The 12,789-nt window shown below is 39.0% G+C and overlaps 2 protein-coding genes across 2 annotated transcripts in view; one reads left to right on the top strand and one right to left on the bottom strand.

The window, feature by feature from the left end:
* SEC31B (SEC31 homolog B, COPII coat complex component) overlaps positions 1-2,703 on the top strand; it is a 42,778-nt gene extending 40,075 nt beyond the window's left edge. The window contains exon 28 of the transcript XR_014249208.1: positions 420-2,703. The gene's annotated coding sequence lies outside the window, so the exon portion shown is untranslated. The remainder of the gene's footprint in view (positions 1-419) is intronic.
* The window catches only part of WNT8B (Wnt family member 8B), a 33,429-nt gene that overhangs the window by 4,676 nt on the left and 15,964 nt on the right, over positions 1-12,789 (bottom strand). The window lies entirely within an intron of this gene.

Here is a 12,789-nt window from a genome sequence, read left to right as displayed (position 1 = left end):
CAGGGAGGTGGTTGCTGAAGGTTGGGGTGGCTGTGGCGATTTCTTAAACTAAGAGTAAATTTTGCCGAATTGATTGGCTCTTCCTTTCATGAATGATTCCTCTGTAGTATGCAATGCTGTTTGATAGCATTTTGCCCACAGTAGAACTTCCTTCAAAACTGGAGCCGATCCTCTCAAACAGTGCCATTGCTTTATCAACTAATTTATGTAATAGTCTAAGTCCTTTGTTGTCATATCAACAATATTTACAGCCTCTTTACTATGGGTAGATTTCATCTCAAGAAACCACTTTCTTTGCTCATCCATAAGAAGCAACTTCTCATCCGTTCAAGTTTTATCATGAGATTGCAGCAATTCAGTCACATCTTCAGGCTCCACTTCTAATGCTAGTTCTCTTGCTCTTTCCACCACATCTGCAGTTACTTCCTCCACTGAAGTCTTGAACTCTACAAAGTCATCCATGAAGATTGGAATCAACTTCTTCCAAACCACTGTTAATGTTGATATTTTGACCTCTTCCCATGAATCATGAATGTTCTTAATTATCTAGAATGGTGAGTCCTTTTCCGAAGGTTCTCAATTAACTTTGCACAGATCCATCAGAGGAATCTATCTATGGCAACTATAGCCTTATAAGATGTATTTCTTAAATAAGACTTGAAAGTGAAAATTACTCCTTGATTTATGGGCTGCAGAATGGATGTTGTGTTAGCAGACATGAAAACAACATTAATCTCACTGTACATCTCCATCGGAGCTCTCAGGTAACCAGGTGCATTGTCAATGAGCAGTCATATTTTGAAAGGAATCTTATTTTTTTCTGAACAGTAGGTCTCAACAGTGGGCTTAAAATATTCAGTAAACCATGTTGTAAACAGATGTGCTGTCATCCGGGTTTTGTTATTCCATTTATAGAGCACAGGCAGAGGAGATATAGCATAATTCTTAAGGGCCCTAGGATTTTCAAAATGGTAAATGAACATTTGCTCCAATCTAAAGTCACTAGCTGACTTTGTCCCTAAAAGAGAGCCTGTCCTTTGAAGCTTTGAAGCCAGGCATTGACTTCTCCTCTCTAGATATGAAAGTCCTAGATGTCATCTTCTTCCAGTAGAAGGCTGTTTCATCTACATTGAAAATCTGTTGTTTAGTTTCGCCTCCTTCATTAATTATCTTGGCTAGATCTGGAATCTGGATAACTTGCTGCAGCTTTTATATCAGCATTTGCTGTTTCCCCTTGCATTTTTATGTTATGGAGATGGCTTCTTTCCTTAAGCCTCATGAACCAACCTCTGCTAGCTTCAAACTTTTCTTCTGCAGCTTTCTCACCTCTCTCAGGCTTCATAGAATTAAAGAGAGTTAGGGCCTTGCTCTGGGTTAGGCTTTGGCTTAAGGGAACGTTGTGTTTGGTTTGATATTCTATCCAGACCACTAAAACTTTCTCTGTATCAGCAATAAGGCTGTTTCACTTATCATTCTTGTGTTCGCTGGAGTAGCACTTTAAATTTCCTCCAAGAACTTTTCCTTTGCGTTCACAATGCAGCTAACTGTTTGGGGAAGAAGCCTAGCTTCCGGCCTATCTTGGTTTTCGACATGCTTTCCTCACTAAGCTTAATAATTTCTTGCTTTTGATTGAAAGTAGGTGACTCTTGTTTTCATTTGAACACTTAGAGATCATGGTGGGGTTATTAATTGGCCTAATTCCAATATTGTTGTGTCTCAGAGAATAGGGAGGCCCAAGGAGAGGGAGAGAGATGGGAATGGCTGGTAGGTGGAGCAGTCAGAACCCACACATTTATTAAGTTTGCCATCTTATATGGGCATTGTTTGTGGTGCCCCCAAATAATTACAATAATAACATCATTTTTTTTTTTTTTGGGCCACGCTGCGCAGCTTGCAAGATCTTAGGTCCCCAACCAGGGATTGAACCCAGGCCCATGGCATTGAAAGCGATGAGTCCTAATCACTGGACCGCTAGGGAATTCCCACATCAAAGATCACCATGAGAAATATAAAAGTAATGAAAAAGTTTGAAATATTGCAAGAATTACCAAAATGTGACACAGAAACACTAAGTGAGCAACTGCAGTTGGAAAAATGGCACAAATAGATTTGCTCAATCCAGGGTTGTCATAAACCTTCAATTTGTAAAAAATACAAGATCTGTGAAGCACAATAAAGCAAGTCTATAATTGAGAGGAAGAAAGGGAAAATGGTTTTTCCAAGGAAAAATTTTGCATAAGGAATCTACTTAATTTAGTTAAAAAAAAAAAAGAACATGTACAAAAGGAGCTAGTATTATGCTTTGCTTGGATTTTTAAAATTTCAAATACCAAAAATGTTGGGAGTAATGTTTGATCGTTATTTTGCCGTGGAGTGGGAAGAGAGCTAGCATTAACTTGCTACTGTCTACCAGACACTCTACTCTCAGTATTTTACATGTTGATGTTGTTAAATCCTTACTATCTTGGGCATTGTTATCCCTAGTTTTCAAATAGGGAATCTGAGACTCAAAAAAGTTAAATATATTGTTCAAGCTCACCCAGTTAATTAGTGATTGAAGCAAGATCTGAATCCAGGTCCATCTGACTCCACAGGACTCTGAGAAGGATAGTTCTCTAATCAGAAAGAGGTAAACAGTGGAATAACTTTCTAGGGATTGAGTCATAATTAAATTCCAAAAATAAATAATCTGACTCTGGAAAATAGTTTGGCTGTTCCTTTCAAAACTAAAAATGGACTTGCCACACTACTTAGCAGTTCCACTGTTGGGCATTTATCCCAGAGAAATGAAGACTTATTTTTACTCAGGAACTTGTATTCAGATGCTCATAGCAACTTTATTCAGAATAACCAAAAATTGGAAGCTACCCAGATGTCCTTCAAAGGGTGACTGTTTAAAAAAATTGTGGTACATCCATACCATGGAGTGCTACTCAGCAACAAAAAGGTATGAACTGTTGATACACACAAAAACTTGGATGAACCTCAAGGAAATTATACTGAGTGATCAAAGCCAATCTCAAAAGGATACATACTGCATGGTTTCATTTATGTAGCAATGGTTAAATATATAATTATGGAGCTAAAGACTAGATTAATGGTTACCAGGGGTTAGGGATAGGGGATGGATACCACTATAAAGTGATAACACCAGACAGTCTTGCGGTTATGGTAAAGTGTCTTGATTGTGGTATGGTTTTGCAAAGCTATACATGTGGCAAAATTGCATCGAGCTATACACATACATACATATATACATACACACACACACAAAAATGTATGTAAAACTGGTTGAAGTCTGAATAAGCTTCATGGATATTGTACTATAGCTGTAAGATGTTAACACTGGGGGAGGCTGGGGAAAGGGTGTCTGGGACTTCCCTGCATGTTTCTTTGCAACCTTCTGCAAATCTATAATTATACAAAAATTAAAAATATACATACATAATCTAGAGTGCCAGAGATTTGGCAAATGGACTTCAGTATAGGCATTTGAAAATTAATCCAAACATATTACCTATTATCTTTCTTTTTCCATTATAATGGGAGAAAGTAACATGGGAATCGTCATGTATTATTCCATGAAAGTTGGTGTAACCTGCATTTCCAAAGGCCAGTAAGATGCTGGCCATCATAGAAAGTGGGTTGGAAATGAAAAAGGCTAAGAAAGTTCAGTTTCTCATCAGAGGCCAAAATAGCTTGACTGGCATCATACAGAACACACACAACACCTAAAATACGGGTAGTTTTTGACAAACAGTATCAATAAACTGAGATGCTGCCATATGAGAGAAGATGGAAAAGGTTCAGGAAGAAATGTAACAGAATTTTAGAAAATCATAAAAGACTACAGAGTCTAGCAAAACCAAGGCCTACTTTTTAATGCTTGGCAAGCAAAATTAAAGAAGCAGTAAATAAAAAGAAGCAGTACTCTCTTGGGGGCAGTAGTACCAGCAAAGCATAAAAATAAATTCAAAATGATGTGAATGAACTCATAATTGCCAAAGCCATTATGGGTTTGGAGATAAATTTCTGATCCTTAAAGACTAGTGTCAGACAAGTCAGCCAGTTCCTGTGCCTCAGATAAAGAAGCCTGAGCTTGCTGTGTCTCAGAAGGGCAATCTTTATGTGAGGGATAACTTTTGAAGACTTTTGTACATTACCAGGCCAGACAGAGGCTAGTTCCCATTCCACAAGACAGACAGACAGTATCAGGAAAGAAAACAAAGCAACAAAATGAAAACTGGGTGGCAGCCAAAGGAGAAAGCTTAGCGGTGAGCCTGGGTCAAGAGACTTCCTTTGAGAGGACACTGAGTTGAAGTCACAGAGAGTGATGAGCAGAGATGCTAGAAGATTCTTCTTTCCACGAAGATCCTACAGTATGTAAAGATTTATATGATATGCTGGTATAGCCTAGTTGATTAATCAATGAGATGTAATTGAGCACTTGCCATATGACACAACTGTAGGCCTTATTTGGACAATATTCCCGTAAGTTGACTTGGGTTGTTAACCCCCGAGGTATTTGCAGATATATTTGAACCACATGGCAGAGGTTACTTGTATCCAGTATGAAGAAAAGACTCCAGTAGGTCCTTGCGCTGAGCACCAAAGGAGGAGGGTGCTTGTTCTTGTTCTTTATTAATGAGATGATGGCAAGGTGTCCTTTTGAGGAGTAAAATAGAATATGGATTACAGAAAGCATAGTGAGTGTGTAATGTGAGGAGAGCAAAAGAGGAAAGAATTTAAGTGTTTGTATGGGTGCCACCTAGGGACAGTAATATGATTAAAGGAAAGATGCTAACAAACAGGAAGATGGAGACAGCTCTACAGAACGTGGTCCAAGCAGCATACTACTAGACGAAGGTGCAAGCTTCCCATTTCCTATACGTACAATTGCTGATGACACTACCCAGGTTGGGTGTCAGTCAAAGGGTTTATGTCTTTCTGGACCCTCCCAACTCTTCTCAGACCTTTTGTTAAACTCCAGACTTGCATATCCAACTATATTCTTTTTTTTTAAAGAACTAGGGTTTGAGTCCTAATTTTTTTTTTTTTTTTTTTTTGGCCATGCTGCACCACACAGCTTGCAGGATCTCAGTTCCCTGAGCAGGGACTGAACCAGGGCCCCCTGCAGTGGAAGCATGGAGTCCTAACCACTGGACCACCAGGGAATTCCCCCAACTATATTCTTCACATCTCCACTTCAACCTTTAATAGGCAGCTCAAACTTAACACGTGCAAAACTGATCTCTTGATCTTCGCTGCCACCATTTCAAACCTGCTCCTCCCATTGTCTTCCCTATCTAAGGAATGGACAGTTCTTTCTTCCATTGGCCGGACAAAAATCTTGGAGTCATCTTTGACCTTTCTTTCTCTCACATCCTGTATTCAGTCTGTCATCAACGCCGGCCAGCTCCAGCTCAAATTATATCCAGACTCTAACCAGTTCCCAATACCTTCACTGCTGTCACCCTGGTCCAAGCTGTCATTATCTCATGCCTAGATTATCATTAAGGCCTGCAAACTGATCCCCTTGCTTCCACCCTTTTTCTCCCATAATCTATGCTCAAAATGATAGACCCCTTTAAAAACTGATCCATTTAAAATATAAATCAAATTTTGCCACTCTCTGCTCAAAATCCTCTAGTGGTTTTTTATCTCACATAGAATGATAGCCAAATTCTTATTGTGGTTTATAAGAGCCTATACAATCTGACACCCAGTTAGGCCTCTGGCCTAATCTCCTACTACTCTCCCCTCACTTACTCGGCTCCAGCCACACTGGTCCCCTTGTTGTTCCTCCAACACACCAGGCACTCTCCAGCCTCTGGGCCATTGCACTTGCTGTCTTTTCTGCCTGGAATGCTTTTTACTCAGATAGCCACACAGCTTGTTGCTTCACCTGCACTGGCCTTTTAATCAAATGTGTCATTCTCCCTGAGGTTTTCCTGGATCATCTATTTAAAAATTGAAACTTCCCCCACCCTTCTCTGCTCCATTTTTCTCCACAGCACTTTTCATCATCTGAACACTAGGTTTTACATCTTTATTTGTATATTCTCCTTCCACTAGACTGTAAGCTTCATTAGGCAGGTTTTTTTTTTTTGGTCTGTTTTGTTCACCAAGTATTATCAGTGCATTGAACAGTGCCTGAGGATAGTAAGCATTTAATAAGTATTTGTTGAATGAAAGAACAAAGGAACTCACATTTAGGGGTGGGAGCAGGAAGAAGTATCATCTGAGGAAACTCAGAAGGAACAGCAATCTAGAGAGATGGGGGAAAGGAGAGAATCCTTCATTCATGCCCAAGGTCTTACCACCATGATTATGCAATATCTCCCAAATCTTTACCTCCAACCCTGACTTCCATCTTGAGATCCAGAGCTGCATTTCCAAATGAATGCTAGACTTCTCTCCTGGGAATGTATCAAATTGTGAGGACAGTATGTTTATTTTTTTTTAATTTTAACTATTTAATATTAAAACACACACTTTTCAAATAACTCCAATGCCTATTCCAAAATATTAACAATGAGAATGTCATACGAACTCTTATGGGAGATCGTTTAAACTTGAGTTTTTTCTTACAAGGGAAGCACACAGCTATTAGAAAGCACTCTCAATAACAGTATAATCCTCAAAGGTTGGGGTGGGGTGGTCAGTTGGTGCAAGAGACAAGAAAATAGTAGATTATCTGTGAAAAAGTCTTCCTGGAGATTATAATTAGCCTCCATCCCCACTCTCATGCTGGTTGAAAATCACTGTTATATTGAGAGAAAAACTCTCCTTTTAAGAATTAAAAAAAATTTACTATGTGTTCTTTTGAAATCAGCAAAGTGAACCTAAGAAAAATAGGTAACGTAATCAAAAAGATAAAAGCAAAAGTTAAAGAATTAGAAGACAGAAAAACAGTAGTTTTATAGAGCTGTCTTTGAAAGATAATAAAACAGCAAATCTCTAGCTAGAGTCACCAAGAAAAAGAGAAACACAAATACATACAATTAAGTTGATTCATGTAAAGAAAACACTATAAAAGGTTTCAAGGGACTTCCCTGGTGGTGCAGTGGTTAAGAATCTGCCTGCCAGTGCAGGGGACACAGGTTCGAGCCCTGGTCTGGGAAGATCCCACATGCCACAGAGCAACTAAGCCCGTGCGCCACAACTACTGAGCCTGTGCTCTAGACCCCGCAAGCCACAACTACTGAGCCTGCATGCCACAACTACTGAAGCCTGCATGCCTAGAGCCCATACTCCACAACAAGAGAAGCCACCACAATGAGAAGCCCGTGCACTGTAACGAAGAGTAGCTCCCGCTCGCCGCAACTAGAGAAAGCCCGCATGCAGCAATGAAGACCCAATGCAGCCAAAAATAAATAAATAAATTTATTAAAAAAAAAAAAGATTTCAATTTATCCTTCTATTTTCTTTAAAAAATTTTAAAACTACAGATGCTTTTCTAGGAAACTATTACTAAATTTGCCAATATTATGAGGCAGAAAACCTGAGAGAGGAAGTTCTAGAGCCAGCGAGTCGGTGTCCCAGTTCTGCCACTACTAGCTATTTGACCCTGGGAAGAGACTAGTCTATGCTCAGTTACCTCAACCATAACTAATGTGGGGGTGGTGTGGCAATCTCAGAGGGTTGTTGAGAGGGTCAGATGAGATAATACTTGTATAGGACAAATGACAAACTGGGGGAAATTCTTACAATATATGACACATGAAGAGCTCTTACATATTAATAAGAACAAAACAAACACAGAACTTTAAAAAAAAATAAAGGACACAAACAACAAATCCCAAAAGAAATAAAAATGGCCAGTAAACAATGGAGGAGAGTATGTTTAAAAGTTAACTCATCTTCCCTGCCAAATTAGCCACTTCTCCTGACTTTACTAGTTTTTTTTTTCCCCAGTCTCTCTCAATCCATTCTCAGCATACAATCAGTTATTACGACCTGTGCGTATTTTACCTTTATAATATTTTTTACATACCAGTTCCCTCTTTTCTTTCTTGCTACCTCGGTGACTCTCATTGTCACAGTCTTAGTTGTGGCCTCTGACCTAGACCACTGTAGAAGCTCCACTAATAGACTTCTCTACATAACATTTTTTATCCCATTCAATTCAGTGTAGAGTCTGCAGCTAGATCAGTCTTCTGAAAGCCTGATTCCGATGTCATCCTACTCAAGAATCTTTTGTAGTTCTCCAACTCTGGGCACTCAAGGCCCTCCATAATCTGACCCTACATACCTTTCCAACCTCATTTCCCATTAAATATTCCTACTTGTCCAATCCTCTAGTCGAGCTGAACCAGTTGCTATTCGTGGAAGTCCATGCATTCATGCCTCTATACCTTTGCTCATGCTGTTCTGTTAAATCTTACCTATTCTTAGTATTTTCAACCAATAGTGCTGAGACAACTGGATATCCACATACAAAAGAATGAGATTGGATCTCTACCTCACACCATATAAAAATTAACTAAAAATGGATCATAGACCTAAATGTAAGAGCTAAAACTATAAAACTCTTAGAAGAAAATACAGGTGTAATTTTTCATGACCTGGAGTCAGGCAATGGTTTTTTAGATATACCAAAAGCACACATAACCAAAGAAAACAGATAAATTGGACTGAATCAAAATTAAAAACTTTTATGCTTCAAAAGACACAGTCAAGAAAGTAAAATGACAACCCACAGAATGGGAGAAAATGTTTACAAGTCATATATCTGGTTAGACACTTGTATCCAGAACATATAAAGAGCACTTAAAACTAAAGAGTAAAAAGGCAAATAACCCAATTTGAAAACAGACAAAGGATCTGGATAGACATTTCTCCAAAGAAGATATACAAATGGCCACTAAGTACATGATAAGATGCTCAACATTGTTAGTCATCATGGAAATACAAATAAAAAACACAACAAGAATTCTCACCCACTAAACTAAATTAAAAAGACTATAACAAGTGTTGTCAAGGATGTGGAGAAATCAGAACCTTCATACATTGCTGGTGGGATTGAAAAATGGTGCAGCTACTTGGAGAATAGTCTGGCAATTCCTCAAACAGTTAAACAAGGAGTTACCATATGACCCAGCAATTCCACTCCTAGGTATTTACTCAAGAGAATTAAAAACATGTGTCCAACAAAAACTTGTACATGAGTGTTCATAGCAGCATTATTCATGATAGCCAAAAAGTAAAAACAACCCAAATGTCTATCAAGTGATGAATGGATGAATAAATTGTGGTCTATTCATACAATGGAATATTATTCAGCTGTAAAAAGTAATGAAGTACTGACAAATGCTACAACATGGATGAACCTTGAAAATATCATTCTAAGTGAAAGAAGCCAGACACAAAATGCCATAAATTATATGATTCCATTTATACAAAGTGTCCAGAACAAGCAATTCCATAGAAACTGCAAGTAGATTAGCAGTTGCCAGGGACTGAGGGATGGAAGAATGGGACGTGACTGCTAATGGATAAGGGGTTTCTTTTTAGGGTGATGAAAATGTTCTAAAATTGATTGTGGTGAGGGTTGCACAAATTTGTGAATATACTGAAACCCATTGATTTGTACACTTTAAGAGGGTAAATTTTATAATATATGAATTATATCTCAATAAATATGTTATTTAAACATCTTACTTATTCTTAAATTAGTAACTAGCTCCAAAGCCACAGCCAGAATTTTTGAAGACTCACAGCATCTTTTTTCTGCCTCATGTAAAGGTTTTCCTTTATTCCCTTATAATCAACTATAAGTGGAGCCTGCCTTAATTATCATTGTATCCCTTCCAGCTCCTAATATAGTTCCTTGAACATAGCAAGTACTCTATAAAAGCAAATTAAAGGGTTTTGAAAAAATAATCGGAGGGTCATCAGAATCAACAGAAAATTCTAGGATTAAAGGGACTGAAAAAGGATTTGGGGGACTATGAGAAGGAAGTTTGTGGCAAGCCTGTGTTCCCACTAATTCTCTAGCATTGTGAGTAGATGAGAGTACTACATTAGCAGAAGATTATTCCACAAGAGCAACAGACAACACTGAGCAGATGTATACAGAGGTTGATGTTATAATCAAAACTTTTAGCAAAGTCAATCTGACACACTTAATGCTATATATAATTGTTATTGTGCTTCATAGTAATTAGGCATAAGTAGTAAGCAATTTACATAAATAACTGTAGTTAGTTTTGCTTTTACACTGCCAAATAAAAATTTTATAATTGTTTCCTCTCCTTTGGTTAGTTTTCCAGTGTATATACTGATAACATATAAAATTTAATTTCTATCACACAAATAATAGTTAACGTTTATCGAGTATGTAAGTAACTCTCTGAGTGCTTTACCTATAACATCATTTTCAATTTTTATAACAACCCCATGAGGTAGGTACTGGACTACTTACTGAGTGTTTATTCTGTGAACACAAGATACTATTTTTATTGCTTTACATGTTTTAAGCTCACATAATTATTACAACAATTATACAAGGTAGAAACTAGTATGTCTTCCATTTTACAGACACAGAAACTGAAACATAGAGTGGTTAGCTAGCGTCACACAGCTAGTTAAATGGTAAAGACAGGGTTGGAACCTAGTCAGTCTGGTTCTGGAGCATGTACTCCCTTACTGCTGTGCTTTTCTGTAACCCATATTTCTCTTGCTCTTATTCTCACATACTAAGCCAGGACTCCTGATCCCAAAAAGTTCTTGATAAGTATTTCCTGGAGGTCTCAGGGATGTTTTGCACACAGTCATAAAAAGCTCAGTTAACTATCACATTGTCTCTGCTGCTTTTCTATTATTCCATTGCTCCAGCTCTTCCTTCTGCTTCATGCCTACCAGGCACCCATATCTGCCAGGCTCTGCTTTATCTACCACCACATCCCCTGGGCACATTTTGGGGGTACTGTTGCTGCTTACATTGGGTTCAATGCATAAAAAAGTAGGGACAAACAAATGTACCACACTAATGCAAGATGTTAATAATGGGGGGAATCTGTGCAGGGGAGAAGTGGAGGAGATATATGGGAACTCTGTACTTTCTGCCCTAGTTTTCTATAAACCTAAAACTTCTCCTTTAAAAAGTCTATTTTTTTTTAATGTAGGGGCAAATGTCTTTTAACCCCTTTTAGTTTAACTTTTCCACTTGGGTATCAAAACTGCCATTTGTGTACAAGTTCTTACAGGGTTTTAGCAAAATAGTTCTTTTATTTTTGCTTATAACAACCCCTGGGAAAGAGACTCCTAGTCACCCTCCAACCTCCTTCACTGAACTGAAACTGAGGGGCTTGCTAACAAATTCCAGTGACAAGCTTTATAGCTGGATCTTCTCAATTCCCTTCCTTTAGAGAGAATCCTCTCCTGGGAAGACTCCACAGTCACTCATTTAGATAAACTTCTGGGGCCTGAGCCTTACCAGTTTTCCTGATCTGCCTATATATGCTGAATCCAAGTGGTGGACCCAGCCTGGAGCTCCTTCAAAAGGTGGCCCTTTCAAAGGGTGCCATCCTTGCAAGGAAATGAGCAATTTTAAAAAGTATTAACTAGAGACTCTGTAGTGTTCTGTTCATACCTTTCTTGGGATCGGCTTTCAGGGACCTCATGCAAAAAGTCCCTTTGCCCACCCAAGAGCAGTGTGCTTAGTCTTGACACCCTGGCCATTATTGATTCACCCACCCTGGACCTCTTCCACTCCTATAATGACTCTGAAGAATAAGCACCAGTGAACTTTCTGATTTTACGGAAGACTCTTTATTACCTTGGAAGCTGACAGTTTCCAATGGCTCAAAAGCAAACACATGGAGACTAGGGTCTGGCCAGATAAGCAGGATAATTTCTCAGTAAGACTCTGACTGAAGCTCTAGCCCTGCCCCTGTCCCCAGATGCCTGAAGAGGGTTACTTTGGTGTCAGCATCTCCCCAGTGGAGGAGGGTGTAAGCAACAACCACACTCCACCAATCCCCTTTAACTGTCAGGTGGCCATAGTGCCTGGCCTGGACAGGACTGGATTCTTTCTCTACCTCCTGTCTCCTACCATCTGTCTTGCTTTGGCATTCTTTTAGAGGTGTTCCATTAGTCTAGGACAGTGAAGTGCAGACTTGGAGTATGTAAAACTGGTGAAGTCTGAATAAGCTTTATGGATATTGTACTACAGTTGTAAGATGTTTACACGGGGAGGCTGGGGAAAGGGTGCATAGGACTTCTCTGTATGTTTCTTCTCAACCTTCTGCAAATCTATAATTATGTAAAAATAAGAATGTAACGTACATATGTGTATACATAATCTGGAGTGCCAGAGATTTGGAGAATGGACTTCATTACAGTCATGTGAAAAACAATCCAGATGTATTATTTGTAGAGTGCATGAGAATCTTCTGGGGTTTATTAAACATGAAGGCCCCCAGCTCCAGAGACTCTTGTTGGGCAGTGGTGATGGGAGAGTGGGTCGGAATCTGCATGTACACGTTCCTGAGACGGTTGTATTGCAGATGATCCTGAGAGTCTGCTTTGAGAAACACTGGTCGGTGGGAGAACAGGGAGGTGCCTACAAGCATCTGATACCTAGGTATAATTTGAGGGCCTGGGAGACTCAAATTTTTGCCTCAATCTTCTGGAAAATGGCTGCTCCAACTGCAACAGTAACAGATAGGTGGACATTCTCTTCTGTTGTGTCTGGATGGAGCACCTTCTGGTTTCGGTAGTTCCCAAAGCTCTCACTGGTCACTGCCTTGAGACGCTGAGTCTCTGATTGCACTGAGTGTTAAA

This window comes from Balaenoptera borealis, assembly GCF_965194805.1.
Source record: "Balaenoptera borealis genome assembly, chromosome: 10".
Classification (NCBI taxonomy): Eukaryota; Metazoa; Chordata; class Mammalia; order Artiodactyla; family Balaenopteridae; genus Balaenoptera; species Balaenoptera borealis.
Note: the sequence above shows the minus strand (reverse complement) of the source record. Positions and strands in the feature narration are given on the sequence as shown.